At 43.6% G+C, this 23454-nt stretch overlaps 8 non-coding genes across 8 annotated transcripts; all 8 read left to right on the plus strand.

Moving 5' to 3' along the window:
* The first annotated feature begins 365 nt into the window (after window positions 1–365).
* Window positions 366–556, plus strand: LOC130327414 (U2 spliceosomal RNA). The gene has a single exon (XR_008871798.1). It is a non-coding gene; the product is annotated as a U2 spliceosomal RNA (small nuclear RNA).
* A 2084-nt stretch (window positions 557–2640) lies between these two features.
* Window positions 2641–2831, plus strand: LOC130327419 (U2 spliceosomal RNA). Its single transcript, XR_008871802.1, has one exon. It is a non-coding gene; the product is annotated as a U2 spliceosomal RNA (small nuclear RNA).
* Window positions 2832–4914: 2083 nt separating this feature from the next.
* Window positions 4915–5105, plus strand: LOC130327420 (U2 spliceosomal RNA). Its single transcript, XR_008871803.1, has one exon. It is a non-coding gene; the product is annotated as a U2 spliceosomal RNA (small nuclear RNA).
* Window positions 5106–7198: 2093 nt separating this feature from the next.
* Window positions 7199–7389, plus strand: LOC130327421 (U2 spliceosomal RNA). The gene has a single exon (XR_008871804.1). It is a non-coding gene; the product is annotated as a U2 spliceosomal RNA (small nuclear RNA).
* Window positions 7390–9483: 2094 nt separating this feature from the next.
* On the plus strand, window positions 9484–9674 carry LOC130327422 (U2 spliceosomal RNA). Its single transcript, XR_008871805.1, has one exon. It is a non-coding gene; the product is annotated as a U2 spliceosomal RNA (small nuclear RNA).
* A 2089-nt stretch (window positions 9675–11763) lies between these two features.
* LOC130327415 (U2 spliceosomal RNA) lies at window positions 11764–11954 on the plus strand. The gene has a single exon (XR_008871799.1). It is a non-coding gene; the product is annotated as a U2 spliceosomal RNA (small nuclear RNA).
* Window positions 11955–17099: 5145 nt separating this feature from the next.
* Window positions 17100–17290, plus strand: LOC130327417 (U2 spliceosomal RNA). Its single transcript, XR_008871800.1, has one exon. It is a non-coding gene; the product is annotated as a U2 spliceosomal RNA (small nuclear RNA).
* Window positions 17291–22432: 5142 nt separating this feature from the next.
* LOC130327418 (U2 spliceosomal RNA) lies at window positions 22433–22623 on the plus strand. Its single transcript, XR_008871801.1, has one exon. It is a non-coding gene; the product is annotated as a U2 spliceosomal RNA (small nuclear RNA).
* Window positions 22624–23454: the final 831 nt, after the last annotated feature.

Genomic DNA, 23454 nt, shown 5'->3' on the forward strand with positions numbered 1-23454 from the left:
TTGGTTTGATACCGTTTGGGGACAGCCAAGGAGGCATCTGCAGGCAACAAAGGTAGGTGTGTGCTTGTGTGTGTGTTTCCTATGCAGATCCTAAGCCCAGTGTCACATGCAAGTAGGAGGAGTAAGAAGGGTTCCTGGCAAATCCGGGTTATGGATTGCATTTAAAAAGGCCCCGTGGGAGTGCAATGGGCCCCTGTCTTGCTGCTTAGCAATAATGGTATGGGTTTAGGTTCTGCTGTGTGTACTGGTGGTTGACTGCCCCCCAGCCCAGAGTGTGCATGGAAAATTGTCTGGCAGCCTCCCTGACAGCAAGCAGTGATAGTGCCCATGAAGGGGACCTTGTTGGGCCCGCCCCTTTCACGGTTATCGCTTCTCGGCCTTTTGGCTAAGATCAAGTGTAGTATCTGTTCTTATCAGTTTAATATCTGATACGTCCCCTATCTGGGGACCATATATTAAATGGATTTTTGAGAACGGGGGCCGATTTCGAAGCTTGCTTCCGTCGCCCTATGCATTGACCCGATATGGCAGTATCTTCGGGTACAGTGCACCACCCCCTTACAGGGTTAAAAAGAAAGATTCCTACTTTCATTGCTACCTGCTTGCTGGCTAGCCAGCTAGCCAGCCCTGTGGGCCTTGCTGCTGCTGCTGCTGCTGCTGCAGCCAAAAAACAAAAGGTGGTGCTGCTGCTGCTTCTGCTGCTTCTGCTTGTGTCTGGCCGCTGTTGGAGCGTCCAGGCACAGGACTTCTGCTGCTGCTGACTAAATGGCCTCCTTAATTGGATCATTTGAGTAGCCAGCACACCTGTGCAGGTAGGGCATGACATGATAGGCAGCTGCCTTGATAGCGGGTGGGTGCTGAATGTTCCTAATTGACAAAATAAGATTAATGCTTATGAAGAAATATAAAATCTCATCCCTTCCCCAATATCGCGCCACACCCCTACCCCTTAATTCCCTGGTTGAACTTGATGGACATATGTCTTTTTTCGACCGTACTAACTATGTAACTATGTAACATAACATGGGGGGGTCTCCTGGCTGTTCACACAGTGTGTGTCATTGCTGTACATTGACCATGCATTGCTTCTGTGGTATTGCAAAGGCAAAGACAAATGCTTCCAGCCATCCATTGCACTAATGGATTGGTCATCAGCTGGCTGTCTATGTCCCGCATCAATATAGACCAAAGTACAGAGGGTTAGGCTATGCTATAGTGCACCTACCTGATGCATCAGAAGGTGCGAGGCCCTTGCTAAATTCTGTGCACAGACTTTGAGATCTATGCTTTAGACTGTATCTAAACCTGCTCCAACATGGACTGACATTCTGGCCTACTTTCAGCCGATGCGACTTGTCTGTCGCTGAACAGTCGCTTTTTATGTATTCAGCACCTATGTATAATGTTGTAAAAATGCTCTAGAAGCTAAAGTCGCAGAAATGTCACACATATTTGGCCTGCAACTTTCTGTGCGACAAATTCAGACAGGAAAAATCAGTATAAATCCTTAGAAAATTATCCCCCAGTGTCTCCATCTGCTGGCGGTATTGAATAAGCATTGCTGCACTGATGGGGTATGCATTAGACGAAAAAAAAGAAGAAAAAGAAGAATAATACGCCCAGAAAAGAGGCGAAAAGGAGAAAAACGTAAAAAAACGTGAAAAAAAAGTAAGAGGAAGAGAAGGGAAAAAAAGGTGGAAATGGGTTTAAAAGTGATTTCGGCGGAGAAATATATATATATATATATATATATATATATATATATATACGCGCACACACACACATATATATAAACGTATTCTCCGTTGAGATATTGCAGCCGCTGCTGTGTCCAGGCCCAGGAGCCTTAGCACTGTGCTGTGATGTCACTCAATACCACTGACATCACTAGGTGTAAACAACATCTCTCCTTTGCTGTGTATGTGACTATGGAGCTGTTTGGTGATGTCGTCTATTATGGCCTTCATAGAAGCAACAGGAGATTGTTGCATCCATCTAGAACCCTCAGAACTACAGTGCTATGATGTCACTCACTTCCACAGGCCTTGCAGAGTGTAAACAACAACAACCCAGCTTTGTTGTGTATGTAACCATAGGGATTGTGATGTCACCTAGAACCTTCACAGCAGCGACAGCTTTATGAGGAGCATCAGCACTGCTCTGCCTGAGCAGAACCATCACCGCCATAGGTTGTCAAATAACCCGGATTTAACCCACACAGGTAAGTCCAATGGGGTGCAGGCATGTCCTCTATGCTTACAGCTTCCCGTGGGTGTTGGTTTGATACCGTTTGGGGACAGCCAAGGAGGCATCTGCAGGCAACAAAGGTAGGTGTGTGCTTGTGTGTGTGTTTCCTATGCAGATCCTAAGCCCAGTGTCACATGCAAGTAGGAGGAGTAAGAAGGGTTCCTGGCAAATCCGGGTTATGGATTGCATTTAAAAAGGCCCCGTGGGAGTGCAATGGGCCCCTGTCTTGCTGCTTAGCAATAATGGTATGGGTTTAGGTTCTGCTGTGTGTACTGGTGGTTGACTGCCCCCCAGCCCAGAGTGTGCATGGAAAATTGTCTGGCAGCCTCCCTGACAGCAAGCAGTGATAGTGCCCATGAAGGGGACCTTGTTGGGCCCGCCCCTTTCACGGTTATCGCTTCTCGGCCTTTTGGCTAAGATCAAGTGTAGTATCTGTTCTTATCAGTTTAATATCTGATACGTCCCCTATCTGGGGACCATATATTAAATGGATTTTTGAGAACGGGGGCCGATTTCGAAGCTTGCTTCCGTCGCCCTATGCATTGACCCGATATGGCAGTATCTTCGGGTACAGTGCACCACCCCCTTACAGGGTTAAAAAGAAAGATTCCTACTTTCATTGCTACCTGCTTGCTGGCTAGCCAGCTAGCCAGCCCTGTGGGCCTTGCTGCTGCTGCTGCTGCTGCTGCAGCCAAAAAACAAAAGGTGGTGCTGCTGCTGCTTCTGCTGCTTCTGCTTGTGTCTGGCCGCTGTTGGAGCGTCCAGGCACAGGACTTCTGCTGCTGCTGACTAAATGGCCTCCTTAATTGGATCATTTGAGTAGCCAGCACACCTGTGCAGGTAGGGCATGACATGATAGGCAGCTGCCTTGATAGCGGGTGGGTGCTGAATGTTCCTAATTGACAAAATAAGATTAATGCTTATGAAGAAATATAAAATCTCATCCCTTCCCCAATATCGCGCCACACCCCTACCCCTTAATTCCCTGGTTGAACTTGATGGACATATGTCTTTTTTCGACCGTACTAACTATGTAACTATGTAACATAACATGGGGGGGTCTCCTGGCTGTTCACACAGGTGTGTCATTGCTGTACATTGACCATGCATTGCTTCTGTGGTATTGCAAAGGCAAAGACAAATGCTTCCAGCCATCCATTGCACTAATGGATTGGTCATCAGCTGGCTGTCTATGTCCCGCATCAATATAGACCAAAGTACAGAGGGTTAGGCTATGCTATAGTGCACCTACCTGATGCATCAGAAGGTGCGAGGCCCTTGCTAAATTCTGTGCACAGACTTTGAGATCTATGCTTTAGACTGTATCTAAACCTGCTCCAACATGGACTGACATTCTGGCCTACTTTCAGCCGATGCGACTTGTCTGTCGCTGAACAGTCGCTTTTTATGTATTCAGCACCTATGTATAATGTTGTAAAAATGCTCTAGAAGCTAAAGTCGCAGAAATGTCACACATATTTGGCCTGCAACTTTCTGTGCGACAAATTCAGACAGGAAAAATCAGTATAAATCCTTAGAAAATTATCCCCCAGTGTCTCCATCTGCTGGCGGTATTGAATAAGCATTGCTGCACTGATGGGGTATGCATTAGACGAAAAAAAAGAAGAAAAAGAAGAATAATACGCCCAGAAAAGAGGCGAAAAGGAGAAAAACGTAAAAAAACGTGAAAAAAAAGTAAGAGGAAGAGAAGGGAAAAAAAGGTGGAAATGGGTTTAAAAGTGATTTCGGCGGAGAAATATATATATATATATATATATATATATATATATATATACGCGCACACACACACATATATATAAACGTATTCTCCGTTGAGATATTGCAGCCGCTGCTGTGTCCAGGCCCAGGAGCCTTAGCACTGTGCTGTGATGTCACTCAATACCACTGACATCACTAGGTGTAAACAACATCTCTCCTTTGCTGTGTATGTGACTATGGAGCTGTTTGGTGATGTCGTCTATTATGGCCTTCATAGAAGCAACAGGAGATTGTTGCATCCATCTAGAACCCTCAGAACTACAGTGCTATGATGTCACTCACTTCCACAGGCCTTGCAGAGTGTAAACAACAACAACCCAGCTTTGTTGTGTATGTAACCATAGGGATTGTGATGTCACCTAGAACCTTCACAGCAGCGACAGCTTTATGAGGAGCATCAGCACTGCTCTGCCTGAGCAGAACCATCACCGCCATAGGTTGTCAAATAACCCGGATTTAACCCACACAGGTAAGTCCAATGGGGTGCAGGCATGTCCTCTATGCTTACAGCTTCCCGTGGGTGTTGGTTTGATACCGTTTGGGGACAGCCAAGGAGGCATCTGCAGGCAACAAAGGTAGGTGTGTGCTTGTGTGTGTGTTTCCTATGCAGATCCTAAGCCCAGTGTCACATGCAAGTAGGAGGAGTAAGAAGGGTTCCTGGCAAATCCGGGTTATGGATTGCATTTAAAAAGGCCCCGTGGGAGTGCAATGGGCCCCTGTCTTGCTGCTTAGCAATAATGGTATGGGTTTAGGTTCTGCTGTGTGTACTGGTGGTTGACTGCCCCCCAGCCCAGAGTGTGCATGGAAAATTGTCTGGCAGCCTCCCTGACAGCAAGCAGTGATAGTGCCCATGAAGGGGACCTTGTTGGGCCCGCCCCTTTCACGGTTATCGCTTCTCGGCCTTTTGGCTAAGATCAAGTGTAGTATCTGTTCTTATCAGTTTAATATCTGATACGTCCCCTATCTGGGGACCATATATTAAATGGATTTTTGAGAACGGGGGCCGATTTCGAAGCTTGCTTCCGTCGCCCTATGCATTGACCCGATATGGCAGTATCTTCGGGTACAGTGCACCACCCCCTTACAGGGTTAAAAAGAAAGATTCCTACTTTCATTGCTACCTGCTTGCTGGCTAGCCAGCTAGCCAGCCCTGTGGGCCTTGCTGCTGCTGCTGCTGCTGCTGCAGCCAAAAAACAAAAGGTGGTGCTGCTGCTGCTTCTGCTGCTTCTGCTTGTGTCTGGCCGCTGTTGGAGCGTCCAGGCACAGGACTTCTGCTGCTGCTGACTAAATGGCCTCCTTAATTGGATCATTTGAGTAGCCAGCACACCTGTGCAGGTAGGGCATGACATGATAGGCAGCTGCCTTGATAGCGGGTGGGTGCTGAATGTTCCTAATTGACAAAATAAGATTAATGCTTATGAAGAAATATAAAATCTCATCCCTTCCCCAATATCGCGCCACACCCCTACCCCTTAATTCCCTGGTTGAACTTGATGGACATATGTCTTTTTTCGACCGTACTAACTATGTAACTATGTAACATAACATGGGGGGGTCTCCTGGCTGTTCACACAGGTGTGTCATTGCTGTACATTGACCATGCATTGCTTCTGTGGTATTGCAAAGGCAAAGACAAATGCTTCCAGCCATCCATTGCACTAATGGATTGGTCATCAGCTGGCTGTCTATGTCCCGCATCAATATAGACCAAAGTACAGAGGGTTAGGCTATGCTATAGTGCACCTACCTGATGCATCAGAAGGTGCGAGGCCCTTGCTAAATTCTGTGCACAGACTTTGAGATCTATGCTTTAGACTGTATCTAAACCTGCTCCAACATGGACTGACATTCTGGCCTACTTTCAGCCGATGCGACTTGTCTGTCGCTGAACAGTCGCTTTTTATGTATTCAGCACCTATGTATAATGTTGTAAAAATGCTCTAGAAGCTAAAGTCGCAGAAATGTCACACATATTTGGCCTGCAACTTTCTGTGCGACAAATTCAGACAGGAAAAATCAGTATAAATCCTTAGAAAATTATCCCCCAGTGTCTCCATCTGCTGGCGGTATTGAATAAGCATTGCTGCACTGATGGGGTATGCATTAGACGAAAAAAAAGAAGAAAAAGAAGAATAATACGCCCAGAAAAGAGGCGAAAAGGAGAAAAACGTAAAAAAACGTGAAAAAAAAGTAAGAGGAAGAGAAGGGAAAAAAAGGTGGAAATGGGTTTAAAAGTGATTTCGGCGGAGAAATATATATATATATATATATATATATATATATATATATATATATATATACGCGCACACACACACATATATATAAACGTATTCTCCGTTGAGATATTGCAGCCGCTGCTGTGTCCAGGCCCAGGAGCCTTAGCACTGTGCTGTGATGTCACTCAATACCACTGACATCACTAGGTGTAAACAACATCTCTCCTTTGCTGTGTATGTGACTATGGAGCTGTTTGGTGATGTCGTCTATTATGGCCTTCATAGAAGCAACAGGAGATTGTTGCATCCATCTAGAACCCTCAGAACTACAGTGCTATGATGTCACTCACTTCCACAGGCCTTGCAGAGTGTAAACAACAACAACCCAGCTTTGTTGTGTATGTAACCATAGGGATTGTGATGTCACCTAGAACCTTCACAGCAGCGACAGCTTTATGAGGAGCATCAGCACTGCTCTGCCTGAGCAGAACCATCACCGCCATAGGTTGTCAAATAACCCGGATTTAACCCACACAGGTAAGTCCAATGGGGTGCAGGCATGTCCTCTATGCTTACAGCTTCCCGTGGGTGTTGGTTTGATACCGTTTGGGGACAGCCAAGGAGGCATCTGCAGGCAACAAAGGTAGGTGTGTGCTTGTGTGTGTGTTTCCTATGCAGATCCTAAGCCCAGTGTCACATGCAAGTAGGAGGAGTAAGAAGGGTTCCTGGCAAATCCGGGTTATGGATTGCATTTAAAAAGGCCCCGTGGGAGTGCAATGGGCCCCTGTCTTGCTGCTTAGCAATAATGGTATGGGTTTAGGTTCTGCTGTGTGTACTGGTGGTTGACTGCCCCCCAGCCCAGAGTGTGCATGGAAAATTGTCTGGCAGCCTCCCTGACAGCAAGCAGTGATAGTGCCCATGAAGGGGACCTTGTTGGGCCCGCCCCTTTCACGGTTATCGCTTCTCGGCCTTTTGGCTAAGATCAAGTGTAGTATCTGTTCTTATCAGTTTAATATCTGATACGTCCCCTATCTGGGGACCATATATTAAATGGATTTTTGAGAACGGGGGCCGATTTCGAAGCTTGCTTCCGTCGCCCTATGCATTGACCCGATATGGCAGTATCTTCGGGTACAGTGCACCACCCCCTTACAGGGTTAAAAAGAAAGATTCCTACTTTCATTGCTACCTGCTTGCTGGCTAGCCAGCTAGCCAGCCCTGTGGGCCTTGCTGCTGCTGCTGCTGCTGCTGCAGCCAAAAAACAAAAGGTGGTGCTGCTGCTGCTTCTGCTGCTTCTGCTTGTGTCTGGCCGCTGTTGGAGCGTCCAGGCACAGGACTTCTGCTGCTGCTGACTAAATGGCCTCCTTAATTGGATCATTTGAGTAGCCAGCACACCTGTGCAGGTAGGGCATGACATGATAGGCAGCTGCCTTGATAGCGGGTGGGTGCTGAATGTTCCTAATTGACAAAATAAGATTAATGCTTATGAAGAAATATAAAATCTCATCCCTTCCCCAATATCGCGCCACACCCCTACCCCTTAATTCCCTGGTTGAACTTGATGGACATATGTCTTTTTTCGACCGTACTAACTATGTAACTATGTAACATAACATGGGGGGGTCTCCTGGCTGTTCACACAGGTGTGTCATTGCTGTACATTGACCATGCATTGCTTCTGTGGTATTGCAAAGGCAAAGACAAATGCTTCCAGCCATCCATTGCACTAATGGATTGGTCATCAGCTGGCTGTCTATGTCCCGCATCAATATAGACCAAAGTACAGAGGGTTAGGCTATGCTATAGTGCACCTACCTGATGCATCAGAAGGTGCGAGGCCCTTGCTAAATTCTGTGCACAGACTTTGAGATCTATGCTTTAGACTGTATCTAAACCTGCTCCAACATGGACTGACATTCTGGCCTACTTTCAGCCGATGCGACTTGTCTGTCGCTGAACAGTCGCTTTTTATGTATTCAGCACCTATGTATAATGTTGTAAAAATGCTCTAGAAGCTAAAGTCGCAGAAATGTCACACATATTTGGCCTGCAACTTTCTGTGCGACAAATTCAGACAGGAAAAATCAGTATAAATCCTTAGAAAATTATCCCCCAGTGTCTCCATCTGCTGGCGGTATTGAATAAGCATTGCTGCACTGATGGGGTATGCATTAGACGAAAAAAAAGAAGAAAAAGAAGAATAATACGCCCAGAAAAGAGGCGAAAAGGAGAAAAACGTAAAAAAAACGTGAAAAAAAAGTAAGAGGAAGAGAAGGGAAAAAAAGGTGGAAATGGGTTTAAAAGTGATTTCGGCGGAGAAATATATATATATATATATATATATATATATATATATATATATATATATACGCGCACACACACACATATATATAAACGTATTCTCCGTTGAGATATTGCAGCCGCTGCTGTGTCCAGGCCCAGGAGCCTTAGCACTGTGCTGTGATGTCACTCAATACCACTGACATCACTAGGTGTAAACAACATCTCTCCTTTGCTGTGTATGTGACTATGGAGCTGTTTGGTGATGTCGTCTATTATGGCCTTCATAGAAGCAACAGGAGATTGTTGCATCCATCTAGAACCCTCAGAACTACAGTGCTATGATGTCACTCACTTCCACAGGCCTTGCAGAGTGTAAACAACAACAACCCAGCTTTGTTGTGTATGTAACCATAGGGATTGTGATGTCACCTAGAACCTTCACAGCAGCGACAGCTTTATGAGGAGCATCAGCACTGCTCTGCCTGAGCAGAACCATCACCGCCATAGGTTGTCAAATAACCCGGATTTAACCCACACAGGTAAGTCCAATGGGGTGCAGGCATGTCCTCTATGCTTACAGCTTCCCGTGGGTGTTGGTTTGATACCGTTTGGGGACAGCCAAGGAGGCATCTGCAGGCAACAAAGGTAGGTGTGTGCTTGTGTGTGTGTTTCCTATGCAGATCCTAAGCCCAGTGTCACATGCAAGTAGGAGGAGTAAGAAGGGTTCCTGGCAAATCCGGGTTATGGATTGCATTTAAAAAGGCCCCGTGGGAGTGCAATGGGCCCCTGTCTTGCTGCTTAGCAATAATGGTATGGGTTTAGGTTCTGCTGTGTGTACTGGTGGTTGACTGCCCCCCAGCCCAGAGTGTGCATGGAAAATTGTCTGGCAGCCTCCCTGACAGCAAGCAGTGATAGTGCCCATGAAGGGGACCTTGTTGGGCCCGCCCCTTTCACGGTTATCGCTTCTCGGCCTTTTGGCTAAGATCAAGTGTAGTATCTGTTCTTATCAGTTTAATATCTGATACGTCCCCTATCTGGGGACCATATATTAAATGGATTTTTGAGAACGGGGGCCGATTTCGAAGCTTGCTTCCGTCGCCCTATGCATTGACCCGATATGGCAGTATCTTCGGGTACAGTGCACCACCCCCTTACAGGGTTAAAAAGAAAGATTCCTACTTTCATTGCTACCTGCTTGCTGGCTAGCCAGCTAGCCAGCCCTGTGGGCCTTGCTGCTGCTGCTGCTGCTGCTGCAGCCAAAAAACAAAAGGTGGTGCTGCTGCTGCTTCTGCTGCTTCTGCTTGTGTCTGGCCGCTGTTGGAGCGTCCAGGCACAGGACTTCTGCTGCTGCTGACTAAATGGCCTCCTTAATTGGATCATTTGAGTAGCCAGCACACCTGTGCAGGTAGGGCATGACATGATAGGCAGCTGCCTTGATAGCGGGTGGGTGCTGAATGTTCCTAATTGACAAAATAAGATTAATGCTTATGAAGAAATATAAAATCTCATCCCTTCCCCAATATCGCGCCACACCCCTACCCCTTAATTCCCTGGTTGAACTTGATGGACATATGTCTTTTTTCGACCGTACTAACTATGTAACTATGTAACATAACATGGGGGGGTCTCCTGGCTGTTCACACAGGTGTGTCATTGCTGTACATTGACCATGCATTGCTTCTGTGGTATTGCAAAGGCAAAGACAAATGCTTCCAGCCATCCATTGCACTAATGGATTGGTCATCAGCTGGCTGTCTATGTCCCGCATCAATATAGACCAAAGTACAGAGGGTTAGGCTATGCTATAGTGCACCTACCTGATGCATCAGAAGGTGCGAGGCCCTTGCTAAATTCTGTGCACAGACTTTGAGATCTATGCTTTAGACTGTATCTAAACCTGCTCCAACATGGACTGACATTCTGGCCTACTTTCAGCCGATGCGACTTGTCTGTCGCTGAACAGTCGCTTTTTATGTATTCAGCACCTATGTATAATGTTGTAAAAATGCTCTAGAAGCTAAAGTCGCAGAAATGTCACACATATTTGGCCTGCAACTTTCTGTGCGACAAATTCAGACAGGAAAAATCAGTATAAATCCTTAGAAAATTATCCCCCAGTGTCTCCATCTGCTGGCGGTATTGAATAAGCATTGCTGCACTGATGGGGTATGCATTAGACGAAAAAAAAGAAGAAAAAGAAGAATAATACGCCCAGAAAAGAGGCGAAAAGGAGAAAAACGTAAAAAAACGTGAAAAAAAAGTAAGAGGAAGAGAAGGGAAAAAAAGGTGGAAATGGGTTTAAAAGTGATTTCGGCGGAGAAATATATATATATATATATATATATATATATATATATATATATATACGCGCACACACACACATATATATAAACGTATTCTCCGTTGAGATATTGCAGCCGCTGCTGTGTCCAGGCCCAGGAGCCTTAGCACTGTGCTGTGATGTCACTCAATACCACTGACATCACTAGGTGTAAACAACATCTCTCCTTTGCTGTGTATGTGACTATGGAGCTGTTTGGTGATGTCGTCTATTATGGCCTTCATAGAAGCAACAGGAGATTGTTGCATCCATCTAGAACCCTCAGAACTACAGTGCTATGATGTCACTCACTTCCACAGGCCTTGCAGAGTGTAAACAACAACAACCCAGCTTTGTTGTGTATGTAACCATAGGGATTGTGATGTCACCTAGAACCTTCACAGCAGCGACAGCTTTATGAGGAGCATCAGCACTGCTCTGCCTGAGCAGAACCATCACCGCCATAGGTTGTCAAATAACCCGGATTTAACCCACACAGGTAAGTCCAATGGGGTGCAGGCATGTCCTCTATGCTTACAGCTTCCCGTGGGTGTTGGTTTGATACCGTTTGGGGACAGCCAAGGAGGCATCTGCAGGCAACAAAGGTAGGTGTGTGCTTGTGTGTGTGTTTCCTATGCAGATCCTAAGCCCAGTGTCACATGCAAGTAGGAGGAGTAAGAAGGGTTCCTGGCAAATCCGGGTTATGGATTGCATTTAAAAAGGCCCCGTGGGAGTGCAATGGGCCCCTGTCTTGCTGCTTAGCAATAATGGTATGGGTTTAGGTTCTGCTGTGTGTACTGGTGGTTGACTGCCCCCCAGCCCAGAGTGTGCATGGAAAATTGTCTGGCAGCCTCCCTGACAGCAAGCAGTGATAGTGCCCATGAAGGGGACCTTGTTGGGCCCGCCCCTTTCACGGTTATCGCTTCTCGGCCTTTTGGCTAAGATCAAGTGTAGTATCTGTTCTTATCAGTTTAATATCTGATACGTCCCCTATCTGGGGACCATATATTAAATGGATTTTTGAGAACGGGGGCCGATTTCGAAGCTTGCTTCCGTCGCCCTATGCATTGACCCGATATGGCAGTATCTTCGGGTACAGTGCACCACCCCCTTACAGGGTTAAAAAGAAAGATTCCTACTTTCATTGCTACCTGCTTGCTGGCTAGCCAGCTAGCCAGCCCTGTGGGCCTTGCTGCTGCTGCTGCTGCTGCTGCTGCAGCCAAAAAACAAAAGGTGGTGCTGCTGCTGCTTCTGCTGCTTCTGCTTGTGTCTGGCCGCTGTTGGAGCGTCCAGGCACAGGACTTCTGCTGCTGCTGACTAAATGGCCTCCTTAATTGGATCATTTGAGTAGCCAGCACACCTGTGCAGGTAGGGCATGACATGATAGGCAGCTGCCTTGATAGCGGGTGGGTGCTGAATGTTCCTAATTGACAAAATAAGATTAATGCTTATGAAGAAATATAAAATCTCATCCCTTCCCCAATATCGCGCCACACCCCTACCCCTTAATTCCCTGGTTGAACTTGATGGACATATGTCTTTTTTCGACCGTACTAACTATGTAACTATGTAACATAACATGGGGGGGTCTCCTGGCTGTTCACACAGGTGTGTCATTGCTGTACATTGACCATGCATTGCTTCTGTGGTATTGCAAAGGCAAAGACAAATGCTTCCAGCCATCCATTGCACTAATGGATTGGTCATCAGCTGGCTGTCTATGTCCCGCATCAATATAGACCAAAGTACAGAGGGTTAGGCTATGCTATAGTGCACCTACCTGATGCATCAGAAGGTGCGAGGCCCTTGCTAAATTCTGTGCACAGACTTTGAGATCTATGCTTTAGACTGTATCTAAACCTGCTCCAACATGGACTGACATTCTGGCCTACTTTCAGCCGATGCGACTTGTCTGTCGCTGAACAGTCGCTTTTTATGTATTCAGCACCTATGTATAATGTTGTAAAAATGCTCTAGAAGCTAAAGTCGCAGAAATGTCACACATATTTGGCCTGCAACTTTCTGTGCGACAAATTCAGACAGGAAAAATCAGTATAAATCCTTAGAAAATTATCCCCCAGTGTCTCCATCTGCTGGCGGTATTGAATAAGCATTGCTGCACTGATGGGGTATGCATTAGACGAAAAAAAAGAAGAAAAAGAAGAATAATACGCCCAGAAAAGAGGCGAAAAGGAGAAAAACGTAAAAAAACGTGAAAAAAAAGTAAGAGGAAGAGAAGGGAAAAAAAGGTGGAAATGGGTTTAAAAGTGATTTCGGCGGAGAAATATATATATATATATATATAAAAGCCAAAAAAGTATTGCAGCACTACTCAGCCTCAGTGTGTGGGTGCCAGCGTCCAAAAAACTTCTTGACCAAAAGTCCTCAGTTTAGATAGGATCCAACAATAACGCAGCACTCCAAAAAACGGTGAAAAAAGTGTTGGTTTATTCCTGTCACATCAGTACAAGCAACGTTTCTGCTCCTATGGAGCCATTTTCAAGCTTAGTGTCACACATCAATAGGGGGTTTAAATACCCATGTGCATTAGACATCATACAAATTTCAATTAAGTGCTCATTACATAAAAACATTAAAATTTTGTAAACAGTGTATACATATATCGTCCCTTGTGTATATATCATAGATCTTCAGTGCATCTTTTGTATATTAAAGTGCAAATTCGTGCATATTAGTGCATACAAGTGTATTAAAACATAGCTGCGCTCGAAATTGGATACTCCACTGACATTATGTTGATACATAGCAGCTGTACAATACAATTATACATATATAATATAATGAAATGGGGAGTTTGACTCTTACCCGCTCTGTACTAGTTTAATGGCGTCCAGTGGCGTGGGTGAAAACACCACTGCGCCTGTGCAGGAAGCGGTCCCAGTCCAGAGCTGTCACGCGAACAAGTCACATGACTAGCCCCGGGTCATGTGATCACTTCCGCATACTAATGCACTGAAAGCGTCGCCCGTTGTCCTGGTTACCAACTGCGCTGATCAGCGCTGGTGTAAAGCAGGAGACAGGCATGACGGATGTTATGAAGGTACATGCCAGACTTGAATACAAGTTATTCTATAAAAAAACTAGTGATATATATTTATTATTAACCAGATCTATATAGTGCATGAAGGTCGGTTCGTAAGCCAACAAAGGTATTGAATAGAAAGATGAAAAAATAATAAAATAAAGTAATAAAAAAATGTATATAAAGAAGTACAAAAAAAATAAAAATAAAAAAATAAAAGAATATTAAAAATAAAAATAAAAAAATGAATAAAATTTTTTTTAAAAAATAAAGAATAATTCCAAAAAAAATTGAAAAAAATATACAAAAAAAATAAATGAATAAACAAATGTAAAGAAAAATATCATTCCTTGTTTATAAGGATCCCTTCTTTTTTAGGGCAATATTATACCCAGACATACTTTGCATTTACATCCCAGAATTGCTCCTCTTGTGTAGGACTTTCATCCCTCAGAGTCATCTCTGATCTCCAAAGGGATGTCTGTCACCGGGGGACAGTGACATTGGGATTGTAGGGTCCCAACATGTCTCCGTCTACCCACCTACATCTTGGTTGGAGCTTCTCTGTTATCATAGCAGCATCAGTCATACTCAATGTGGTCTCGGTTATCCATTGATGGTATATAAATAAAGAGAAAATAATAAAAAACAAAATATATATAAAAAAATAAAAAAAGAAAAAAATTTTTTAAAAATAAAAAGAATTTTAAGAAATGAAATAAATGTGTGTTGAGACAGGGTCACCCACTAGCTGTATAGGGGGACCCCTTCTCAATTTCACATCAAACTGTTGGAGAAGGGAACCGACATGCATGCGCACTGAATCAATTCAAATTCTATAATACCATATTATATTCAAGGAAGGCACATATTCTAAACATAATTCTTGAAGTTTATTGATCTCTAGAATAACGCCATACAGATGATCTACACAGAGCAGGTAATGTCTTCTCCTTGGTGTTTCATCTTGTATTAGATCTATAAAAATAGATAAACAGAAAAAAGATTGTAAAAATAATATCCAATTATACATAGTGCCTTATCCAAAACTGTGTGTGACTGCCTTAGGATTCAGAGTCAAAACTCTATGTGGCACTTCTGGTTATGCACTCTCTGCCATATTCTAAATAATGTTAAAATCTACATTTAGGCCCTTTGGTCTTAGTGAATCCAATTTATGAATCCACCACATTTCTCTCCTTTTCAATAACGCCAATCTATCACCTCCTCTTGTTGGTGCTGGTACAAAATCAATCGCCATAAATCTTAAGTCCTTCTCGGAATGTTTACAATCAATAAAGTGTTTAGAAACTGGTAAATCAACTTTGCCTTTCCTTATGCTATACCTGTGATTGTTAATTCTAACTTTTAAGCTCCATGTGGTCTGTCCCACGTATAGCTTCTTACATGGACACATAAGAATATATATGACCCATGTAGAGTCACACGTGAGGAAATACCTACATGTATGTACTTGTTGGGTAACTGGATGTATGAATGTAGAACCTTTCATCATCTGATTACAATTTATACAGGACAGGCAAGGATATGATCCCATCCTCCTAGGGGTCAAGAATGTCTGCCCTGTTTTTTTCTCTGGTATGACTTCTGTTTTAACCAATTTGTCCTTGATGTTCTGACCTCTCCTATAGGACATGAGTGGACCAACCGAAAATTCATCAATTTCCTTGTAACTATTTCTCAATATGAACCAGTGTTTATTCAATATTTTTGCAATCTGTCCGCTCATGTCATGATAGGTAGAGGTAAATGGAATACGTTTGTTCTCAGTTCTTGGTTTTTTCAACAATACAGATTCTCTATCTAGAGTCTCCACCGTTTGTCTATGTTGATCCACCACCCTCTTCGGGTATCCTCTCACTAGGAAATTATTTGTCATGATTTCAAGAGATTGTTTTAAAGCATCTTCATTATCCACCACCCTTCTAGCCCTCAGCATTTGGCTGTAGGGCAATGATTTTATCATACTCCTGGGGTGGTGGCTATTGAAGTGTAGCAATGTATTTTTGTCTGTGGGTTTTGTATATAGTTGTGTTGTTAATTTGCCATTTACCTTCCTCACTAATACATCCAAAAAACTCACTTCAGAAGTAGAATATGTCATCGTAAATTTAATATTTGGGTCCATATTATTCAAGAATTCGTAAAATAGCTGTAACTCATCCACTGACCCTTCCCATAGGAGGAAGATGTCGTCAATGAACCGCCACCATCCCAGACAGTGTCTGAAATGGTGGGATCCATAGACGACATCCTCCTCCAGGCGGAGAAATATATATATATATATATATATATATATATATATATATATATATATACGCGCACACACACACATATATATAAACGTATTCTCCGTTGAGATATTGCAGCCGCTGCTGTGTCCAGGCCCAGGAGCCTTAGCACTGTGCTGTGATGTCACTCAATACCACTGACATCACTAGGTGTAAACAACATCTCTCCTTTGCTGTGTATGTGACTATGGAGCTGTTTGGTGATGTCGTCTATTATGGCCTTCATAGAAGCAACAGGAGATTGTTGCATCCATCTAGAACCCTCAGAACTACAGTGCTATGATGTCACTCACTTCCACAGGCCTTGCAGAGTGTAAACAACAACAACCCAGCTTTGTTGTGTATGTAACCATAGGGATTGTGATGTCACCTAGAACCTTCACAGCAGCGACAGCTTTATGAGGAGCATCAGCACTGCTCTGCCTGAGCAGAACCATCACCGCCATAGGTTGTCAAATAACCCGGATTTAACCCACACAGGTAAGTCCAATGGGGTGCAGGCATGTCCTCTATGCTTACAGCTTCCCGTGGGTGTTGGTTTGATACCGTTTGGGGACAGCCAAGGAGGCATCTGCAGGCAACAAAGGTAGGTGTGTGCTTGTGTGTGTGTTTCCTATGCAGATCCTAAGCCCAGTGTCACATGCAAGTAGGAGGAGTAAGAAGGGTTCCTGGCAAATCCGGGTTATGGATTGCATTTAAAAAGGCCCCGTGGGAGTGCAATGGGCCCCTGTCTTGCTGCTTAGCAATAATGGTATGGGTTTAGGTTCTGCTGTGTGTACTGGTGGTTGACTGCCCCCCAGCCCAGAGTGTGCATGGAAAATTGTCTGGCAGCCTCCCTGACAGCAAGCAGTGATAGTGCCCATGAAGGGGACCTTGTTGGGCCCGCCCCTTTCACGGTTATCGCTTCTCGGCCTTTTGGCTAAGATCAAGTGTAGTATCTGTTCTTATCAGTTTAATATCTGATACGTCCCCTATCTGGGGACCATATATTAAATGGATTTTTGAGAACGGGGGCCGATTTCGAAGCTTGCTTCCGTCGCCCTATGCATTGACCCGATATGGCAGTATCTTCGGGTACAGTGCACCACCCCCTTACAGGGTTAAAAAGAAAGATTCCTACTTTCATTGCTACCTGCTTGCTGGCTAGCCAGCTAGCCAGCCCTGTGGGCCTTGCTGCTGCTGCTGCTGCTGCTGCAGCCAAAAAACAAAAGGTGGTGCTGCTGCTGCTTCTGCTGCTTCTGCTTGTGTCTGGCCGCTGTTGGAGCGTCCAGGCACAGGACTTCTGCTGCTGCTGACTAAATGGCCTCCTTAATTGGATCATTTGAGTAGCCAGCACACCTGTGCAGGTAGGGCATGACATGATAGGCAGCTGCCTTGATAGCGGGTGGGTGCTGAATGTTCCTAATTGACAAAATAAGATTAATGCTTATGAAGAAATATAAAATCTCATCCCTTCCCCAATATCGCGCCACACCCCTACCCCTTAATTCCCTGGTTGAACGTGATGGACATATGTCTTTTTTCGACCGTACTAACTATGTAACTATGTAACATAACATGGGGGGGTCTCCTGGCTGTTCACACAGGTGTGTCATTGCTGTACATTGACCATGCATTGCTTCTGTGGTATTGCAAAGGCAAAGACAAATGCTTCCAGCCATCCATTGCACTAATGGATTGGTCATCAGCTGGCTGTCTATGTCCCGCATCAATATAGACCAAAGTACAGAGGGTTAGGCTATGCTATAGTGCACCTACCTGATGCATCAGAAGGTGCGAGGCCCTTGCTAAATTCTGTGCACAGACTTTGAGATCTATGCTTTAGACTGTATCTAAACCTGCTCCAACATGGACTGACATTCTGGCCTACTTTCAGCCGATGCGACTTGTCTGTCGCTGAACAGTCGCTTTTTATGTATTCAGCACCTATGTATAATGTTGTAAAAATGCTCTAGAAGCTAAAGTCGCAGAAATGTCACACATATTTGGCCTGCAACTTTCTGTGCGACAAATTCAGACAGGAAAAATCAGTATAAATCCTTAGAAAATTATCCCCCAGTGTCTCCATCTGCTGGCGGTATTGAATAAGCATTGCTGCACTGATGGGGTATGCATTAGACGAAAAAAAAGAAGAAAAAGAAGAATAATACGCCCAGAAAAGAGGCGAAAAGGAGAAAAACGTAAAAAAACGTGAAAAAAAAGTAAGAGGAAGAGAAGGGAAAAAAAGGTGGAAATGGGTTTAAAAGTGATTTCGGCGGAGAAATATATATATATATATATATATAAAAGCCAAAAAAGTATTGCAGCACTACTCAGCCTCAGTGTGTGGGTGCCAGCGTCCAAAAAACTTCTTGACCAAAAGTCCTCAGTTTAGATAGGATCCAACAATAACGCAGCACTCCAAAAAACGGTGAAAAAAGTGTTGGTTTATTCCTGTCACATCAGTACAAGCAACGTTTCTGCTCCTATGGAGCCATTTTCAAGCTTAGTGTCACACATCAATAGGGGGTTTAAATACCCATGTGCATTAGACATCATACAAATTTCAATTAAGTGCTCATTACATAAAAACATTAAAATTTTGTAAACAGTGTATACATATATCGTCCCTTGTGTATATATCATAGATCTTCAGTGCATCTTTTGTATATTAAAGTGCAAATTCGTGCATATTAGTGCATACAAGTGTATTAAAACATAGCTGCGCTCGAAATTGGATACTCCACTGACATTATGTTGATACATAGCAGCTGTACAATACAATTATACATATATAATATAATGAAATGGGGAGTTTGACTCTTACCCGCTCTGTACTAGTTTAATGGCGTCCAGTGGCGTGGGTGAAAACACCACTGCGCCTGTGCAGGAAGCGGTCCCAGTCCAGAGCTGTCACGCGAACAAGTCACATGACTAGCCCCGGGTCATGTGATCACTTCCGCATACTAATGCACTGAAAGCGTCGCCCGTTGTCCTGGTTACCAACTGCGCTGATCAGCGCTGGTGTAAAGCAGGAGACAGGCATGACGGATGTTATGAAGGTACATGCCAGACTTGAATACAAGTTATTCTATAAAAAAACTAGTGATATATATTTATTATTAACCAGATCTATATAGTGCATGAAGGTCGGTTCGTAAGCCAACAAAGGTATTGAATAGAAAGATGAAAAAATAATAAAATAAAGTAATAAAAAAATGTATATAAAGAAGTACAAAAAAAATAAAAATAAAAAAATAAAAGAATATTAAAAATAAAAATAAAAAAATGAATAAATTTTTTTTTAAAAAATAAAGAATAATTCCAAAAAAAATTGAAAAAAATATACAAAAAAAATAAATGAATAAACAAATGTAAAGAAAAATATCATTCCTTGTTTATAAGGATCCCTTCTTTTTTAGGGCAATATTATACCCAGACATACTTTGCATTTACATCCCAGAATTGCTCCTCTTGTGTAGGACTTTCATCCCTCAGAGTCATCTCTGATCTCCAAAGGGATGTCTGTCACCGGGGGACAGTGACATTGGGATTGTAGGGTCCCAACATGTCTCCGTCTACCCACCTACATCTTGGTTGGAGCTTCTCTGTTATCATAGCAGCATCAGTCATACTCAATGTGGTCTCGGTTATCCATTGATGGTATATAAATAAAGAGAAAATAATAAAAAACAAAATATATATAAAAAAATAAAAAAAGAAAAAAATTTTTTAAAAATAAAAAGAATTTTAAGAAATGAAATAAATGTGTGTTGAGACAGGGTCACCCACTAGCTGTATAGGGGGACCCCTTCTCAATTTCACATCAAACTGTTGGAGAAGGGAACCGACATGCATGCGCACTGAATCAATTCAAATTCTATAATACCATATTATATTCAAGGAAGGCACATATTCTAAACATAATTCTTGAAGTTTATTGATCTCTAGAATAACGCCATACAGATGATCTACACAGAGCAGGTAATGTCTTCTCCTTGGTGTTTCATCTTGTATTAGATCTATAAAAATAGATAAACAGAAAAAAGATTGTAAAAATAATATCCAATTATACATAGTGCCTTATCCAAAACTGTGTGTGACTGCCTTAGGATTCAGAGTCAAAACTCTATGTGGCACTTCTGGTTATGCACTCTCTGCCATATTCTAAATAATGTTAAAATCTACATTTAGGCCCTTTGGTCTTAGTGAATCCAATTTATGAATCCACCACATTTCTCTCCTTTTCAATAACGCCAATCTATCACCTCCTCTTGTTGGTGCTGGTACAAAATCAATCGCCATAAATCTTAAGTCCTTCTCGGAATGTTTACAATCAATAAAGTGTTTAGAAACTGGTAAATCAACTTTGCCTTTCCTTATGCTATACCTGTGATTGTTAATTCTAACTTTTAAGCTCCATGTGGTCTGTCCCACGTATAGCTTCTTACATGGACACATAAGAATATATATGACCCATGTAGAGTCACACGTGAGGAAATACCTACATGTATGTACTTGTTGGGTAACTGGATGTATGAATGTAGAACCTTTCATCATCTGATTACAATTTATACAGGACAGGCAAGGATATGATCCCATCCTCCTAGGGGTCAAGAATGTCTGCCCTGTTTTTTTCTCTGGTATGACTTCTGTTTTAACCAATTTGTCCTTGATGTTCTGACCTCTCCTATAGGACATGAGTGGACCAACCGAAAATTCATCAATTTCCTTGTAACTATTTCTCAATATGAACCAGTGTTTATTCAATATTTTTGCAATCTGTCCGCTCATGTCATGATAGGTAGAGGTAAATGGAATACGTTTGTTCTCAGTTCTTGGTTTTTTCAACAATACAGATTCTCTATCTAGAGTCTCCACCGTTTGTCTATGTTGATCCACCACCCTCTTCGGGTATCCTCTCACTAGGAAATTATTTGTCATGATTTCAAGAGATTGTTTTAAAGCATCTTCATTATCCACCACCCTTCTAGCCCTCAGCATTTGGCTGTAGGGCAATGATTTTATCATACTCCTGGGGTGGTGGCTATTGAAGTGTAGCAATGTATTTTTGTCTGTGGGTTTTGTATATAGTTGTGTTGTTAATTTGCCATTTACCTTCCTCACTAATACATCCAAAAAACTCACTTCAGAAGTAGAATATGTCATCGTAAATTTAATATTTGGGTCCATATTATTCAAGAATTCGTAAAATAGCTGTAACTCATCCACTGACCCTTCCCATAGGAGGAAGATGTCGTCAATGAACCGCCACCATCCCAGACAGTGTCTGAAATGGTGGGATCCATAGACGACATCCTCCTCCAGGCGGAGAAATATATATATATATATATATATATATATATATATATATATATATACGCGCACACACACACATATATATAAACGTATTCTCCGTTGAGATATTGCAGCCGCTGCTGTGTCCAGGCCCAGGAGCCTTAGCACTGTGCTGTGATGTCACTCAATACCACTGACATCACTAGGTGTAAACAACATCTCTCCTTTGCTGTGTATGTGACTATGGAGCTGTTTGGTGATGTCGTCTATTATGGCCTTCATAGAAGCAACAGGAGATTGTTGCATCCATCTAGAACCCTCAGAACTACAGTGCTATGATGTCACTCACTTCCACAGGCCTTGCAGAGTGTAAACAACAACAACCCAGCTTTGTTGTGTATGTAACCATAGGGATTGTGATGTCACCTAGAACCTTCACAGCAGCGACAGCTTTATGAGGAGCATCAGCACTGCTCTGCCTGAGCAGAACCATCACCGCCATAGGTTGTCAAATAACCCGGATTTAACCCACACAGGTAAGTCCAATGGGGTGCAGGCATGTCCTCTATGCTTACAGCTTCCCGTGGGTGTTGGTTTGATACCGTTTGGGGACAGCCAAGGAGGCATCTGCAGGCAACAAAGGTAGGTGTGTGCTTGTGTGTGTGTTTCCTATGCAGATCCTAAGCCCAGTGTCACATGCAAGTAGGAGGAGTAAGAAGGGTTCCTGGCAAATCCGGGTTATGGATTGCATTTAAAAAGGCCCCGTGGGAGTGCAATGGGCCCCTGTCTTGCTGCTTAGCAATAATGGTATGGGTTTAGGTTCTGCTGTGTGTACTGGTGGTTGACTGCCCCCCAGCCCAGAGTGTGCATGGAAAATTGTCTGGCAGCCTCCCTGACAGCAAGCAGTGATAGTGCCCATGAAGGGGACCTTGTTGGGCCCGCCCCTTTCACGGTTATCGCTTCTCGGCCTTTTGGCTAAGATCAAGTGTAGTATCTGTTCTTATCAGTTTAATATCTGATACGTCCCCTATCTGGGGACCATATATTAAATGGATTTTTGAGAACGGGGGCCGATTTCGAAGCTTGCTTCCGTCGCCCTATGCATTGACCCGATATGGCAGTATCTTCGGGTACAGTGCACCACCCCCTTACAGGGTTAAAAAGAAAGATTCCTACTTTCATTGCTACCTGCTTGCTGGCTAGCCAGCTAGCCAGCCCTGTGGGCCTTGCTGCTGCTGCTGCTGCTGCTGCAGCCAAAAAACAAAAGGTGGTGCTGCTGCTGCTTCTGCTGCTTCTGCTTGTGTCTGGCCGCTGTTGGAGCGTCCAGGCACAGGACTTCTGCTGCTGCTGACTAAATGGCCTCCTTAATTGGATCATTTGAGTAGCCAGCACACCTGTGCAGGTAGGGCATGACATGATAGGCAGCTGCCTTGATAGCGGGTGGGTGCTGAATGTTCCTAATTGACAAAATAAGATTAATGCTTATGAAGAAATATAAAATCTCATCCCTTCCCCAATATCGCGCCACACCCCTACCCCTTAATTCCCTGGTTGAACTTGATGGACATATGTCTTTTTTCGACCGTACTAACTATGTAACTATGTAACATAACATGGGGGGGTCTCCTGGCTGTTCACACAGGTGTGTCATTGCTGTACATTGACCATGCATTGCTTCTGTGGTATTGCAAAGGCAAAGACAAATGCTTCCAGCCATCCATTGCACTAATGGATTGGTCATCAGCTGGCTGTCTATGTCCCGCATCAATATAGACCAAAGTACAGAGGGTTAGGCTATGCTATAGTGCACCTACCTGATGCATCAGAAGGTGCGAGGCCCTTGCTAAATTCTGTGCACAGACTTTGAGATCTATGCTTTAGACTGTATCTAAACCTGCTCCAACATGGACTGACATTCTGGCCTACTTTCAGCCGATGCGACTTGTCTGTCGCTGAACAGTCGCTTTTTATGTATTC

This window comes from Hyla sarda, unplaced genomic scaffold (genome assembly GCF_029499605.1).
Source record: "Hyla sarda isolate aHylSar1 unplaced genomic scaffold, aHylSar1.hap1 scaffold_2989, whole genome shotgun sequence".
NCBI lineage: Eukaryota > Metazoa > Chordata > Amphibia > Anura > Hylidae > Hyla > Hyla sarda.